This window comes from Patella vulgata, chromosome 1 (genome assembly GCF_932274485.2).
Source record: "Patella vulgata chromosome 1, xgPatVulg1.2, whole genome shotgun sequence".
NCBI classification, from domain to species: Eukaryota; Metazoa; Mollusca; class Gastropoda; family Patellidae; genus Patella; species Patella vulgata.
Genome location: NC_065879.2, coordinates 69,292,683 through 69,304,230, shown reverse-complemented (window position 1 = coordinate 69,304,230; position 11,548 = coordinate 69,292,683). Strand labels below are relative to the sequence as shown.

At 38.2% G+C, this 11,548-nt stretch overlaps 1 protein-coding gene across 1 annotated transcript in view; it reads left to right on the top strand.

Moving 5' to 3' along the window:
* The first annotated feature begins 995 nt into the window (after positions 1 to 995).
* The window catches only part of LOC126827358 (sialin), a 40,197-nt gene continuing 29,644 nt past the window's right edge, over positions 996 to 11,548 (top strand). The window contains exon 1 of the mRNA XM_050556653.2: positions 996 to 1,080. The gene's annotated coding sequence lies outside the window, so the exon portion shown is untranslated. The remainder of the gene's footprint in view (positions 1,081 to 11,548) is intronic.

The window sequence follows — 11,548 nt, the reverse complement described above, 5'->3', positions numbered from 1 at the left end:
TCACAGGAGTCTGACCTTCTTTCCGTATATATATGCATACACCATGTCCAACCAGACAATATAATATAATAAAAAAGAACAGGAATGCAATGCCTGTTGAAGATTCGATTTTACCTGCTCTCGCTTCGGCTCGTTTTTTTTCATAGCCACTTGTTTCCAATATTTACATTATTTTCGTCCATTTCAATTTTGTCACTGCCGCCATGCGCTGACGTCACACAAAAACCTAACCAACCTCTGGAGTCTTGTGTACTTCCGCCTCAAAATGATGAATATTCACCAAAACCTGGCAGAAAATGTATATGCAAACCCTCTTCTTCGATTCTACACCCAAAAGTCAACAAAAATCGCCATGCAAAAGGGGGAAAATGGAAAGGGAGAGAAAAACTAAAAATATTTTTGGCACTTGTTTCAATGGTCTATTCTTACTGCGGATTGATTTTGTGTGACGTCAGCGCATGGCGGCAGTGACAAAATTGAAATGGACAAAAATAATGTAAATATTGGAAACAAGTGGCTATGATATCGTTTTGTGTGAGTATTGATGCAAATCAAAACGACTAGATTGAAGAAAAATAATATTTGAGTGAATAGACAGAGGTTTGATTGCCTGACATTACGAATTGTTGAAAAAAAAACGAGCCGAAGCGAGAGCAGGTAAAATCGAATCTTCAACTGGCATTGCATTCCTGTTCTTTTTTATTATATATTGTCTGGTTGGACATGGTGTACATGTATGTATGCATATATACACGGATAGAAGGTCAGATTCCTGTGCTTGTATTCATATTTGAACGATTTCCCTGTTTTTATGCAGTAAGCTGCTGTACTACTACCTTTAAGTCAACAATTAATAAAGGGTAACATGTAAAAATGGTGGGTAAACTTCCTCAACTGGATACTACATCATATGTACATTTTATAATTCATAGGCTGACCAAATTCAACTACCGCAAACAACTATGTGTACAAGTTAAATTAATTGAATTATATAATGTTTACCAAAGATGTGGTTGTAACAAGCTATGAAATTGTATCCTGATTTTATCACTTAAACTTCACAGTGTTAAAGAAGTACATGTAAGTATTCTCATGCTTATTACAAAATATTGGCAATTGCATTACTTCAAATTCTTATAACATCATTTGTAATTCTCATAACATTATTTGCAATTCTTATGAAATTACTTCCAATTCAATCTTATTCTTATAAAATTACATTGTACTTCCGATTCTTATAAAATTATGTGTACTTCTAAACCTGATAACAATATTCAAATCCTTACATATGATTCAGATTATTCTAATTCTAATAACAGTATCTTGATTCTTAATTATTCTAATCTTTAATTCTTATAACATTGTTCTAATATTTATAACATTGTTCTATTTAATGTTCTAATTTTTATAACATTGTTCTAATTCTTATAACATGGAAGTAGAATTATCTTGGTTTTTCTTCACAGCAACATATACTATTCAAAAAAAGTAGGGGATATTTGATTTTGGGGGCATAATACTAAAATATGCAAATGACTACGAAAAAAGTCACTATAGAACCTAACAGAAGAAACATTTCCAGTTACATGTGACGCCCAAACGCACCAATAGCTTCCGCATGGAATGCAGGTGATGCTTGGGATCATCATGGGGGTCCAACCCAAGATTTGCACGACTCTGACTTTGAATGTTACAGTCATTGTGGCATTGAATTCCAGGGTGGAAACATCAGTTTAATTGTTTTAGTGACCAGAAAACAAATTTTGATATGCGTCGGCTTACCCAAAATGAAAGGTTACGTGCCCTTGGCATGCTACAGATCGGCACAACACAGACGGTTGTGGCGCGGACGATGAATGTTTCTCAGTCTGTCATAAGCAGGCTATGGTCCAGATACCGTGATACACAATCTGTACAGGACAGACCACCCTCAGGTCGACCAAGGGCGACAACTCAAGCCCAGGATCGATTTATCCGTACCTTGGCCTTGAGAAATCGTGTCATCACAGCAAATCAGATCAGCGCTCGTCTTCAAACAGACACTGGTGTGAGAGTGAGTGGCCAGACGATTCGGAATCGACTGCATATGGGTCACCTTCGCGCCCGTCGTCCTCGCGTGATCCCTTGTTTGAGAGATCATCACATTCAGGCAAGACGTCGTTGGTGTAGGGATCGTCAACACTGGGATAATCGACGCTGGAGCAATGTGATGTTTTCAGATGAGTCAAGGTTCACTGTTGATTTTTTGGACAGACGTAGGAGGGTGTGGCGTCGTCGAAACGAGCGCTTCCAAGACGTTAACGTCATCAGACATGATCGATTTGGGGGTGGTTCTGTTATGGTGTGGGGAGGCATCACTGTTGCTGGAAGAACGGCTTTACATGTTGTTGCAGGGCGTGTTACAGGCCAGTACTACCGGGACAACATCTTGGCAGTCCATGTTGTGCCGTTCGCACGACGTCATGGCCGCCGTTTCATCTTCCAGGATGACAACGCAAGATGTCACAGGGCCAGGATCGTTACAGGTTACCTCCAACAACAGAACATCACCACATTACCTTGGCCAGCACTGAGTCCCGACCTCTCCCCCATCGAGCATGTCTGGGACATGCTTGGACAGAGGTTACGTCAACGTCAACAACGTCCTGCCAATGTCCAAGAACTTGCTGCTGCGTTGCAACAGGAATGGGACAATCTGGACCAAAATGACCTTAGACGTCTCATTAGGAGTATGCAACGTCGGATCAATGCTTGTTTGGCAAACAGAGGAGGATTTACCCGTTACTGACTTGGTTGTGATGCTGTGGTAACTTTGCTGTTTGACCCCGGGTATCATTTTACCCTTATAATGGTCAGTCTGTGCCTTACTTAGTCTAACGATCATTTGGAATAAATCGATGAATGTGAACTTCATTTCATTTTGTCATTTGTTTCTTCGTCAGTTTCATTAGGTGACTTTAATAACACTTAAAAATCAAATATCCCCTACTTTTTTTGAATAGTATATAAGATCTGGATTAATAATAACAAGCCAACAGTGAGGCTGATGTCCCCCGCCGAAATCCCAAAATAAATAGATGACAGATACACTGTATTAATTAATCGCACATTTATTTTTTTTCAAAAGTATCAAGCAATCAAACTGATTATCAACTATACACTAAGTTTCATCGCTCTCTATCAGATAGAATCAAAGTTATCTTGTAGCTCAAAATGTTAATCATTGAACTCAGTCAAGAAATTCACCTAATGAACATCTACATCAAGTTTAAACATTCTACCTCAATTAAAAGCAGAGCCATTACGTTTCAAAGTCTTGACCAATCAAATTGCTTATCGCTCCTTAGTCTAAGCAGAAAATTCTCATCATCGAACATAGTCCTGGTAATGATATAATGAAACTATACTCACAAATTTCATCACTCTCACTTACATGTAATTACAACCAAAGTTATCGTGCCTCAAAGCATCTACCAATCAGATTACTTAGTTCTGCTTACAGTAAGCAGACAATGTTTATCATTGAACTCCATCAAGGAATTCACCTAATGAATGCCTACACCAAGTTTGAACATTCTACCTCAATTAGAAAGAGCATTATTGTGTTCCAAAGTCTCGACCAATCAAATTAATTATTGCTCTGCTTACCCTGAACAGAAAATGCTCATTATCGAACTAAGTCAAAGTATTGATGTGATAAAACTATACACCAAGTGTCCTCACTCTCACTTAATTAGAACTAAGCATAACCAATCAAATTGCTTACCTGTATCTATGCTTACCCCAAGCAGAAAATTCTGATCTCCGAAACTCCATCAACGCATTGACCTAATAAACACCTACGCCAATTGTGAACATTCTAGCTCAATTAGAATGAGAGTTATTGTGTTCCAAAGCCTTGACCAAGGAAATTGCTTATCGCTCTGCTTACCCTGAGCAGAAAATGCTCACTATCTAACTTATTCAAGGTATTGATGTAATGAAACTACAGTGGACTCTGTCACACCCGACATCTGAATACTACGACATTCTGTGAAATTCGACATCATGTCCCAATTTATTTCCTTATTACTTCAGCCAAAAAAGCTTTGAGTAATCCGTATTCTAAATATTCCGAATTACGACATCAATCAACCATCCCGTCACACGATTTCCATTGAATTAACATTGTATAATCCGAACTTCAATCGGTGGGTGTGAAGCCACAATAGATTAACAAGCGATCACCAATCAACTAACGGTGAGATTAAAACTCGCTCGCGTATGTCTTTGTTGATTACTTTGATAATTTTATAATCTCTTGTAAGACAGTTGTGACAAATACTCAAGAATACCCATGAATTTTCCAACGAATTCAGCCATATAAGTATTCCTAGCACCTGTTGGAAACATTCGTTGCGCATGATGATTAAACGCGAATACCTAAGTTTGTTCACCCTACGGATCTCTCCGAACCATGTGACGACGACCTGGCAAGGGCCTCAGAGCCCTAAGAGATATTTTGACCGTATTCTGGCAAACCTTTTATGAGCAATTTTCATAAGGCATGATTACCAAGAAAAGAAGTCCATGTTGATCAATATATATGTCGTGGGAGCAATAACAGAGACTATACTAGAAGCGTCTTACTTTACATTGTACATGGCAAAATTAGAGAAGAATACAAAACTTCAATTCAGGAGACAACAAATGTAAAAGACAATATTAAATAATTATCGAAATTCAAAGAAGTCGCCCCTGTTTTGTGATCAAATCATATACTTGGTGTTCATATTGTCTTTAAGAAGGTGGGTCATTGTAGTGTTTAAGTTTAACATCCAATAGACACAAACTAGGCTATTTTGGGAATAATAGTAATATACAGATCAATTTTATTTCAATAATTTCATGCCCTGCCCATTAGTACCGGATATGAAATGAAATGGGGTTTAACGTCCTACTGTTCTGCTTAGGAGTAGAACTCGGCTAATGAAGACGGGCATACGCCATACAGTGTGCTATGAGGGAAATTTTGCCCTGGCAGCGGCACTATGGACTATGCATGCATCGAACATGTGACCTCCAGGTTAGCGAGCCAGTGTCTTACTCACCTAGCCACTGTGACTCCCCATTAGTAACAGGTTCAACGTCCACGCGAAATAAACTAGGTTATTTCAGTACTAACATACAGCTTAATCGCTTGCGCATAGCAAAACCAGGGAAAAAGCATGTGAAGATTGAAGGCAACCCTACTCCTCGTCACGTACAAGCAGCGATTTATCGAAACCCCGAGACTTGACTCAAATGCAGACCATATGATCCAAAGCGCAAATGTTAACCATTCAGCCACCTAACCATTTCTCAAAATGCAGAATGGAATGTGAAACAATCCTCACATCGTTATCTCACTCCACATCTTCCCCACCATCAATGCACACACCACCTCCACATCTTTTTCAACACCCACACACATTCTACCCACCGCATCTTCATCAAAATTGACATACATGTATATTCCACATATTTACATGCAAAGCCCATAATCGACTCTAGAACTTAAGATGGTTTTAATTTTCAACAGATTTAAATAGGATCGACAGTTAATGATTTAATAAAAAAATGGAGAATCGAGGCATTATTCATTATATTGTAATAACTGTAGCAATGACAATCGAGACTACACTGCTCTTCCAAGTTCCTAACTGCTCAGAATGAAGTCACTTGACTGAAATTTTTAACATTGCCTTTTCAATATATACTTTATAACCATTTTTATTTTAGCTATAACCATCACTAGTGCTGGGTTTTGCCACTGCAGTCACGATACGATAAGTATTGCGATTCAGGCAATACGATATAATTTGTATCTCGATTCATGAAATGAAATGGGGTTTAACGTCTTACTGTTCTGCTCCTATGCTGGGCTAATGAAGACGGGCATACGCCATACAGTGTGTTATGAGGGAATTTTTGCCCGGGCTGCGGCACTATCGCCTACTCTTATATCGAATTCCAACTACCAAGGGATCTTTTACGTGCATTCCAATGTATACGCGGGACCTCGGTTTTTCGTGTCATCCGGAGGACTAGACAGCTGCCCTTGTCAGGCCTCCGTCCTGCATCACTGACAAGGGGGAACCACGCCGGAAAATCTGGATAAACTTTCTCGGCCAATCTCGATTCATAACCAGTTCAATATTTACATGTACCAAGAAATCAACAGGATAAATGAATAACTGATATTTAGTCCTGCCGATATTGAAGAAATAAAACTGTTTTATATCTCGACATTGATGTGGATCAAAATAAGAACCTCCAAAATTTGTGTACTACGGGTAATGTGTGACGTGGATAATTAAGAGTGACAGGTTACTTATTGGACCCTCAAAAAAAAAAAAAAAAAAAAAAAAATCGTGCCAGCCCTAACTGTCAGCTTTTCATCTAAAAGTGTATGAGTACTAGTACATGTATCTTTTGGGGCCAGATTAATTGGAAATTAAGGGAGTTGCAAGCCTATAAATTTTTTGTAATCCTGCTCAAAGGAAGTCCTTAGAACCATCCACAACTGTTGACAGAAGTTATCAGTACTAATGGAACAAATTTAATTAAGACTTGAAGGTGACATACATATGTACAGGATACAAACCCTTACCGTATTCATTTCCTAGGGAGCAATCAAGGTAAATTTGAGGTTCAGACAAACCATATAAATGAATGAGAGACTAACACATGGTTCAATTTTATTTCAATAAATCGCTTGCGCATAGGGTGGAGGAAACCGGAGAAAACTCAGATGGGTTGGACAGGCAACCCTACTCCTTACATACAACACAACCTGGGAATCGAAACCATTCAGTTGACTCAATGACAGACCATAGGATAGAACGTGCACACCATTCAGTCATCCCAATAAATGAACGAAATGGACCGCATGACAACCCTTTAATAGACCCCTCCACATGCATACAGTATCCTACCATGTCGAATGATGTCAACCTCAGATAACGAGCACTGGGTTTCCGGACAATGACAATCCTATGGACCATTTTCAATTTTGTAAATCTATTGTTCTACAGTTATAAATTATTAGGGATTGAAATTATTGTAACAACATTATGAACATACTTTATTGGGCCTTGCTCTTTTGTATGAACTATATAGTTATATAACATTGTTATATTTTGATGTGTTTATAAAACTAAATTTATGCTTACCTGATCACTCCAACCTGTACCATATTTCCATTCCGTAACAAAATGTTCATAATTTCTTGTCATGAGATTAAAAGGGACGGTTTTACCGTTCAATTTAGTGACGGTATTCATTATAACGTTCACAGGTAGGGGAGTCACATTGCGCTCTTTGGCAGGTACCTCTTTGTTGTTGACTCGGACTAGATGGTCTTCAGCCACTGCTGTCAGTTCACAAATTTCGACCACCGCCTGTCCATTTGGAATATCTTCATCAATTCCTGAAATATGTGCTACTTCGTTGTGTCCCACATACAAGGCCCAATCGGAAAATATGGTTCTATCTATTTCTATCAAATCCCCAATATGTAACGAATCGGTATCTTTTAATAGTGTTTGAGCCTGAACGAATTTTTTTAAACGTTTTAACATGATTAGATTACAATAAATTTCTTAAAATAGCTTAAAGAAAATGTTCTTGGAATTCCCCAATAACACGAGACTACCAACGTGTTGCTCGTCTGTATTTGTTGTGAACTGACTTGGATATTTTCCAAGCAGTGTGGAAATGTACTGGGTCAAATGAGGGAGTAATCATTAAGCAGTTTTTTGTTTTCAATTCACGATTGCATTATTATTCTTAATATTTTTTCAAGATGGTTTTGTTGTTTGAAGCATTAAATATAATAATACTGATACGTTCTCTTCAATCATTCTAAGTCTTTCAAAATAAAAAAAATATCATCTGTGTATTAACCTCATCTTCATAAATTATAATGCACAATAATATGTCCCAAATGGAACCATCCATTCCAAAAACGGGGGTGGTAGGATGTATAAACAAAATAAACCGACAAAAGAGTGTGACATTGTACTACCTTATCTACCTTCGTAAATGAGGTAGAATCGGTTAAATAGGTTGAAACGCTCCAAATAGCGTTTAAAATGAAATGAAATGGTGTTTAACGGCCTACCATTCTGCTCCTATATACTGGGCTAATGAAGACGGGCATACGCCATACCACACTGATCAGCAGTGAATATTCGCTAGGCCGAAGACTTTCGTAATCCTCTGTGAAACAGATTGACGGGCTATTACATATTAGTATTAATAGTATGATGAGGGAAATTTGCCCGGGCAGCGGCACTCTACTCGATTAGAATTCCAACTGCCAAGGGATCTTTTACGTGCACGCCAATGTATACACGGGACCTTGGTTTTATGTCCCAAAACTGTTGTCCTTGTCAAGCCCTCCGTCCTGCACCTCTGATAAGGGGAAACCACATCGGAAAATCCCGATGAACTTTCTAGGCCAATGCAGGGATCAAACACGCGACCTCCAGGATAGGGAGCCAGCGTCTTATCCACTTAGCCACCGTGGCTCCCCAAAAAGAATTTAGTGGGAAATGAAATGAAATCTGGTTTAAAACGTTTTACTGTTCTGCATGCTCCGACTGGGCTAATTGAAGACAGGCATACGCAGTAGGCTACTTGAGTAGGCCTATGACTATAGTATGAGGTAAATTTCCCCGGACTGCGGCGCTACACGGCCTACTCTTAAATATTGAAAACCAATGTGTACACAGGGTCACGGTTTTTCGTCTCATCCGAACGACTAGACATCTGTTCTTGTCAGCCCCCCCCCCCCCCACGCCGTTAATTAATACAGCAACTCAAATCCCAAACAACCGCCGCAAATGCGTTTTTTCACTATTCTAGCCCCCGTGAATTAAGCAACTTCAAAGTTTCCAATCGGTTTGCATCAGAAATCCCACTCTATGCCGACCTGAATTCCAACCATTCAATCGGACTGTTGCAGCTGCATTCACTTAATAATAATCGATGTAAGAAATGAATGAATGAAATGTGGTTTTATGGCACGTCAGCTTCAACCGGCGTATATTGCGCCGAAAATGTTAATTTATTCGAGACAAAATAAATGAAATCACAGAAATATATTTATATCCATAAATAAAACAAATATTACAGATAATATATAAAGTTAAAATTAAATATAAAATATTTTATGGATATAAACAATAAAAAACCTTTATTGTTTATATATACAATTAAAACTTATAAATATATACAATTAAAAATTTGTCCCTGTTTAAAAAATTCAGCATCTTACAATTATAGCTCCGGCTGAGCAAATAAATGGTGTAATGTCTGACAAACGGTAATATTTTGATCTATATTCCCGAGATTGCTTGACCGTCAAAGGTACCTAATGCGATAAAGTTTATTTGTGCCTGCAACAGCCATAAATGAAATCGTTTATTGAAGCTTTAAAATCCTATATGGTTTTAAAAAAGTTGATTGCAGGGGAAGATCTAAAGCAGTCCGATGTTTGAAAAATGTCGCACAAATAGTGGCTCCGGACAAAATGCTTTAATCCATAGTATAAATTCAGTACAAATTTGTGGTATTCAATTAAAAGAAAAGTAAAATTAGTGTTTTATTTGATTTCGGGCACTTTATTTTGCCAACTAGATGAAATAATAATTTTTGTTTTCGCTTTACTCGTCTGCCTGAAAAGTCAGATTGCCCAGTAATCCATGTTTTATGTCTTTTTTTAATATCGACAGTATAAATCATTTGGTATAGCATGGACCTATAATGATACATGTATTATAAGTATACATGGGTATAATAACAATAGTAAGTGAAATATTGGAACCCGTCTGACGGCGTGAAACTTTTTAAAAATCGCAGTGTCGTTGATTTCGGGCACATCTGGACGAGCAAATCATGGGCCAGTGACTAAGACGTTGGCTGTTAACCTGGAGGTCCTATGTTCTATCACTGTGTTGTGACACTGTTGTCCAAGAAAGTTCAGTGGTATGTATAGGACGGAGGGCCTGGCAAGAGAAAACGCATAGTCGTTCGGGTGGGACGAAAAACCGAGGTTCCGTAAAAGAACCCTTGGCAGTTGGAATTCCTTCATAGCACACTGTATGGCGTGTGCCCGTCTTCAGTAGCCAAGTCGCGGCAGAACACTAATGGACGTTATACCCGATTTCATTTCAGTCCCTTTCCAGCGCGGAGAAAATGTTTTTAATGTTTTTTGCTTTACCATAGTTTTCATTGCGAAACAGAGTGAATTACCAGAAAAAGGGTATAAATTAACGAGTGGCACCAATAGAACACCTTGCAAAACCAGGAGACAAAAGTCGTCCACTATAGCTTTAAAATTAATGTCAACAAATCCCAATCTAGCAAATTTAGAAAACTTCAACAGAATTCTTAAAATGTCCACGGAGAACTATGTTCTGAATCGACATTATTCGTAAAAAAGATGATCTCCTATTTAATTTGAAAGTAAACGGGGAGATATAACTCTAAAAATATAATTTACGGTCGGAATTTCGATAAGGATCCCACCTTAGACCCGTAATCAAAATTTACAAAAATTGCAAACCCTGTCGCTGATATAGACGTTTTGAAGTACAACCCTTACACATTGTTTAAAACGGGATCTCATGAAAAATACCGTTATCAGTAATGTGAGTCTATAAGTTTTATTTTATATACGACGTTTAAAGAATATTAATCACTTTTTTGTACGCCCACATTTTCATGTGGACGTATATTGTCGTCGCCCCTGTCCGTCCGTCCGTCCACAATTTGTTTGTGGACACTCTACAGGTAACAATCTTATCCGATATTGACGAAACTTGAAATATAGGTTTATCTCCAAAAGATCTCGGCTGCTTTCGATATTGGCATGTATCGTATCGAAACTTCATGGATTATGGCCCCTGTTTGTACGAAAAATCACGTTTTTAGCTTGTGGACCCTATAGAGGTCACAATTTTTATCCGATTTTGTTGAAACTTGAAATGTAGGTTTATAACCCAAAGATCTCGGCTCCTTGCGATAATCGCGCATATCGGACCGTAACTTCCTGAATTATGGCCCCTGATTGTACGAAAAATCGCGTTTTTAGCTTGTGGACCCTATAGAGGTCATAATTTTTATCCGATTTAAAAAAACGTTTTAGTATATCACCGTTACACCCTAAGGACAGCTGCGTTCGAATTTCGTGAAAATCGTCCCAAAACTGACAGACAAAATGGCCGCCGTTCGTTCTCAAATAGCGAAAAAATATGATATATCAAGGTTGTCGATCCTATAGAGGTCACAATTTTTATCCGATTTTCTTGAAACTTGAAATGTAAGTTTATAACCCAAAGATCTCGGTTCCTTTCGATATTTGCGCATATCGAATTGTCATTTCCTGAATTATGGCCCTTGATTGTAGGAAAAATCACTTTCTTTTTAGCTTGTTCTCTATCCATCTCTCGAAAATGTGGGCATATCCTCCCTGGCAGCCGCTGGTTTGTCTTGATTTCGGTGTTAATCTCTCTTTAATTAC